Genomic DNA, 6,865 nt, shown 5'->3' with positions numbered 1-6,865 from the left:
CTTATACAAGATTGCCCTGGCACAGCGTGGCATATGATGCAAATTACCTTGACTTCCATGCAGAGTATGCAATGAACACAGCAAGCACACATGTATGTTACCATGGAAATGTATATTATCTTAAATTGCACCATGAAATCAGTTAATCAAGTGTGTTGAGCACACCCCAAGTATCATGGGTTCACCATTGGAGCTTCATGGGAGCACCATGGGAAGATGGCGGCACACTGAGAGAGTTACACTTGTCACCTCAGTATGCAGAAAAGTGACATTGCACTGTTACCTTTCTCTTAGTGATTAATAAAGCCAGCTCTCTAACTCACTTTTCATGTATAAACCACGAGTCCCCATCTGTCTCAGTTCATCTGTCGTGACAATCCATTTAATGAATTCTTCATGTGCTTACAATTAAAATAACTTTTCCTCAATTTTTCACTGCCTTCCCCTTTACCGTCTACACATTATCCCCTTAGATTGCAAGCTCCTATGGTATATTGCTAAGCACTGTGTATAAAAGTGCTATAAATACTAGATTATAACCTAATTTAAAATAAAGAATCTCTCTTTATAAAGTTCTCTGGAGCCCTGTGGCATGAATAATTTCTGAATGCTGTACGTTGAAGAGGATTCATATTAAGAGGTTAAATACTGAAATACTCTTTGCAATAACGTGAGGACATTGTTATAAAGAGGATCCTTGGGCTGATTCACTCACATGGTTTGCAGAGAATGATGACGGTCGTGTGAAATCTGCTATGTCTGAAGGACTTGGATCGTATGTAGAATGCTTGTCCAAGATAACCTAAAATAGACCTGGCATTCAGCCAGCATGCCTGGCACAATTAGAAAATGGCTTTCGTCATCGTGGGACAGTTTGGGTGGGAATAACAGTAAAATAGGAATTTGAAGAACCTGACTCTTATAATGGGTGAGATGAACATTGAGACGACCAGATAAGGATTCTCAGAGATTGGGCCTTTTAAACATTTAGAAAGAGATTATTTGTAGAAAGTGGGAGTTAACGTTTATACAATGTGTACCCTAATTAACATGCATACTGTGTACATCAATACTATGTGTACATCAATACTATGTAAATGGTAGAACACAATTTATTATCTACCCATACAATGTATAACACCATATAATATAAAGTCCATGACACTCCATTTAGAACACGTATCTCACACAGTGTGCACCCAATAAAAACTGTATTCACAGATATATAGGGGTTACCATGTATTCATATTGTGTTAAGCCCACCACTACTACACAGTACCCCAATATCGGTGGGTCCTACACTAATTACGTCACAGTACCCCAATATTGGTGTGTCCTACACTAATTACGTCACAGCACCCCAATATCGGTGAGTCCTACACTAATTACGTCACAGTACCCCAATATCGGTGGGTCCTACACTAATTACGTCACAGTACTCCAATATCGGTGGGTCTTACACTAATTACGTCACAGTACCCCAATATCGGTGGGTACTATACTAATTACATCACAGTACCCCAATATCGGTGAGTCCTACACTAATTACGTCAAAGTACTCCAATATCGATGGGTCTTACATTAATTATGTCACAGTACCCCAATATCGGTGGGTCCTACACTAATTACGTCACAGTACTCCAATATCGGTGGGTTTTATACTAATTACGTTAAAGTGCCCCAATATTGGTGGGTCTTACACTAATTACATCACAGTACCCCAATATCAGTGGGTCTTCCACTAATTTGGTCACAGTAACCCAATAGCAGTGGGTCCAACACTAACTATGTCACAGTACCCCAATGTTGGTGGGTCCTACACTAATTACGTCACAGTACCCCAATATCAGTTGGTCCTACACTAATTACATCACAGTACCCCAATATCGAGGGGTCCTACACTAATTACATCACAGTGCCCCAATAGCGGTGGGTCCTACACTAATTACATCACAGTACCCCAATATTGGTGGGTCCTACACTAATTACGTCACAGTACCCCAATATCGTGGGTCCTACACTAATTACATCACAGTATCCCAATATCGTGGGACTTACACTAATTGCATCACAGTACCCCAATATCAGTTGGTACTACACTAATTACGTCACAGTACCCCAATATCGGTGAGTCATACACTAATTACATCACAGTACCCCAATATGGGTGGGTCTTACACTAATTACGTCACAGTACCCCAATATGGGTGGGTCCTATACTAATTACGTCACAGTACCCCAATATGGGTGGGTCATACACTAATTACATCACAGTACCCCAATATGGGTGGGTCTTACACTAATTACGTCACTGTACCCCAATATTGGTGGGTCCTACACTAATTACGTCACAGTACCCCAATATCGTGGGTCCTACACTAATTACATCACAGTATCCCAATATCGTGGGTCTTACACTAATTGCATCACAGTACCCCAATATCAGTTGGTACTACACTAATTACGTCACAGTACCCCAATATCGGTGAGTCATACACTAATTACATCACAGTACCCCAATATGGGTGGGTCTTACACTAATTACGTCACAGTATCCCAAAATCAGTGGGTCCTACACGAATTACGTCACAGTACTCCAATATCGGTGGGTCCTACACTAATCATGTCACAGTACTCCAATATCGGTGAGTCTTACACTAATAACATCACAGTACCCCAATATCAGTGGGTCTTACACTAATTACGTCACAGTAACCCAATAGCGGTGGGTCCTACACTAATTACGTCACAGTACCCCAATATCGGTGGGTACTACACTAATTATGTCACAGTACTTCAATATCGGTGAGTCCTACAGCAATTACGTCACAGTATCCCAATATCAGTGGGTCCTACACTAATTACATCACAGTACTCCAATATCGTGGGTCTTTTACTAGTTGCGTCACAGTACCCCAATATCAGTTGGTACTACACTAATTACATCACAGTACTCCAATATCGGTGAGTCCCATTCTAATTATGTCACAGTACCCCAATAACGGTGGGTCCTACACTAAATACATCACAGTACTCCAATATCGTGGGTCTTACACTAATTGCGTCACAGTACCCCAATATCAGTTGGTACTACACTAATTACGTCACAGTACCCCAATATCGATGAGTCCTACACTAATTACGTCACAGTACCCCAATATCGGTGGGTCCTCCACTAATTACGTCACAGTACCCCAATATCGGTGGGTCCTACACTTATTACGTAACAGTACCCCAATATCCTACACTAATTCAAAATATGGGAGACATATTAAATAGTGCTAGTGGTAAATAAGCTGAAGTGTATTTAATTAATCTGTTGTGATGCATTGGGAATATATGTATATGTATATGAATATATATATATGCACAGAAATGTTATTAGCAAAAGAAGGGGACTGTGGCTCTAAGACACTGGATGTTCCAGGATCATGAAGCGCGTTAGGCATCAGACCCCCGCCTCTGTGTTTCTTTTAAAATGTCTACAAATTTGACGCATTATGTACGCTATATTCAGGAAAGATACTTTTGTTCTGGAGAGGTTTGGCACCTTGATGGGTTCCACCCATTGGCAGCTGTGCACATGTGAGAAGTTTTAATCACAAACTGGCAGAGATCTCAAATCGTTCTTCGTAATCTGCTACTGTTTCCCAGTTGCCTACCCCGACGCACCTCTTGCACAGCTTGGAGAGTGCAATGGCTGCCAACGTGGGCTCTGTGCTTGATGTTTAAGGGCATGGCAGAGATTCAAGCCATCTTCAGCAGGTGTTTTACTTAACAGATCTTTGCTGATGTAATATGAACACTAATTGATGAGCGTTTAAGCCCAGGCCCTTATTTGTTCCACAAGTATTGATTTATGACTCTCAACTTGTGCCAAAACGCAGCTATAATGAAAGAGGAAAATGGGATAATATTCATAGTTTGGATTTTATATTTAATGCTTAGTTCTTATAAAGTATTCATGGGGGAGCCGTATTATTTGTAGTTATTTGACAGGGACAATGTCTGCTGATACTGGTTGTAGACCATGTCATTCTTTACTTCCTGCACTTATTGTTTATTTCTGAAATATTCTGGAAAAGAAATGAGTTTAAAGTGGGTGCTTTGATTTTTGTGTTATCACGTGTGGAGTAAGTTACAAAGCTTTGAATAAAGTCTCTGTCATTTTTACATTTGTTTAGTAAATTGACCCCCCCCTCCCCCACCCCTCATTGTCCAAGTAATTTCAGTTCCAGATCCCAATCGGTAGAAATAAAAGTCACTGTACAACCATAGAAAACCCACATATATCACACATTGGGCATTTTATAGGGAAATTCCAAGGTGGAGTGTGAATGTAGCCCATGGATCAGCGCAGCTAGGGGAGTGGGCCTTGACAGAGCCAGGAGGTAGGCATAACAGCCAAGGGAAGTTACCGTATTTTTCGCTCCATAAGACGCACCTCACCATAAGACGCACCTAGTTTTTAGAGGAAGAAACCCAGAAAAAAAATATTCTGAACAAACTGTCCCATAGTGTTTCTTACTATGGGACAGTTTGTACAGAATATTTTTTTTCTCCCCTGTCCCATAGTGTCCCCCCCTCCCATAGTCTTCACTCACCCCCTCCCATAGTCTTCACTCACCCCCTCCCATAGTCTTCACTCACCCCCTCCCATAGTCTTCACTCACCCCCTCCCCATAGACTTCATCCACCCCCTCCCCATAGACTTCATCTCCCCTCCCCTCAGACTTCATCTCCTCCCCCCCTCCCCATAGACTTCATCTCCTCCCCCCCTCCCCATAGACTTCATCTCCTCCCCCCCTCCCCATAGACTTCATCTCCTCCCCCCCTCCCCATAGACTTCATCTCCTCCCCCCCTCCCCATAGACTTCATCTCCTCCCCCCCTCCCCATAGACTTATCTCCCATACTGTCCCCCTCCCCTTGTCCCATAATTACTTACCTGTCTTGCAGCGTTGGCCGGCAGCACAGGGCGCACCGCGGTAGTGGAACTTGAATTTCATGTTCCGGTTTCCGGCGGGACTGAAAGGAAGTGCGCACTCAGCTTGTGCACACTTCCTTTCAGTCCCGCCGGAAACCGGAACATGAAATTCAAGTTCCACTACCGCGGTGCGCCCTGTGCTGCCGACCAACGCTGCAAGACAGGTAAGTAAAGCTTCATATTCGCTCCATAAGACGCACAGACATTTCCCCTCACTTTTGAGGGGAAAAAAAGTGCGTCTTATGGAGCGAAAAATACGGTAAATGACAGCTAGCAAGCTGGGTGGGGCAGAGCTACGATGGGAGTATTTATACCGGCCCTTTTTTGATGTGGCCATCTTAACTAAACCTAAACTTACCTGTCAGTTGTCTCTCAGGTTTGGGTAGGTTTTTTATTTCTTTCTTTTTTAGATGGATCCTGTCAAAGAATTCGTTGTGGGTGTTCGCGTGGCGGTGAGGGAGTGCGGCATTGCTTGGCTGCAGGAGCGGATGGCATCCACTGGCCTTCTAGTAGGCTTGCAGTGGTTTCAGAGTGACAGCCCGCGCAGAGGACAAGGCTTCCCCAATGTTTGAGTTAAAAAAAAACTATTTTTCCTGCCTGGGTCAGGAGTCTGCCTGGTTTCATGTGCATCGCACTACGTAGAGTTTAGCCTGGACGTCCTTGGTTGTTTCTTGGTACATGGGGATGGATCCGCTTTGTCGTGGTTCCAATTCTTTCTTGTTTTTCCGGTTCGGTTTGACAGAGCTGGGTTTGGATCCCATGCAGTTTGGGACCCATTCCTTCCGGAAAGGGGCAGCGATGAGGGGGTCCCACTTGGGTTTAGGTGAGGAATTGGTGAAAAGTATAGGTAGGTGGGAGTCAGTACGTTGTAAGTCCTTCTTACGGCCCGAACACTTAGTCTAATGGGTTTGGATTCGTGGGGCGGTGTTTGGTGTTATGCCTTTTCACTGATTCTGTTTTCGTTTTTGGTTGGGTGGCTTGGTTGGTGAGCCACTCTACTGGGCGCAGAAGAAAGCCGTAGTTCAGAAACAAGGAGTGCAGCTGGGATTTCCTCTGGAGTTGGTGATACTGAACTGGTTTGGTTTTCGGGGATTTGGTTGGAAGTGGGGAAATTTTCCGGAGGGTGGCAAGGAGCACCGTTCTGGATGTACTGGTAATTCACACTGGAGGTAATGATCTGGGCATGGTCCCAAAAAAGGAATATTTTAAGGACCACATGGGAGGTTTAAGGAAGTGGCAGAAGAGCGAGTTTGAACTATCCTGGAAGTGTCTCTGGGACAATGGGACAACACCCTACGATGAAAAAGACAAGGCAGAGGGGGAGGAAAATAAATAACAAACAAATACACTATGCACACACTGTACCTACAATGGGCACAGGGTGACTAAAACATAAGAGCAATCTGGGGACCTACATAAAGTGTCCATCTTCAGCTCCCAGCGATGGTGACTACCGTCACAGTTAGTACATGGCTAAAACATGGCTGGTTCATGGTTGGTACATGTTTATGGTGGTTAGTGCAGTTGGCACAGGGTGGTGTTACAGTGGTTAGTGAAGTTGGCACGGGGTGGTGTTACAGCGGCTAGTGAAGTTGGCATGGGGTGGTGTTACAGCGGCTAGTGCAGGTGGAGCAGGAGGGTTTATAGCGTTTAGCGCACGTGGCACAGTGTGGTGTTACAGCAGTTAGTGTAGGTGGCACTGGGTGGTGTTATAGTGATTAGTGCAGTTGGCACTGGGTGGTGGCACAGGGTGGTGTTATAGCGGTTAGTGCAGGTGGAACGGGGTGGTGTTACAGCGGTTAGTGTAGGTGGCACAGGGTGGTTTTATAGCGGTTAGGGCAAGTGGCACAGGGTGGTGTTACAGCGGTTAGTGTAGGTG

The sequence above is a fragment of the Pelobates fuscus genome, chromosome 3, assembly GCF_036172605.1.
Source record: "Pelobates fuscus isolate aPelFus1 chromosome 3, aPelFus1.pri, whole genome shotgun sequence".
Lineage (NCBI taxonomy): Eukaryota > Metazoa > Chordata > Amphibia > Anura > Pelobatidae > Pelobates > Pelobates fuscus.
This window is presented reverse-complemented; position numbering follows the sequence as displayed.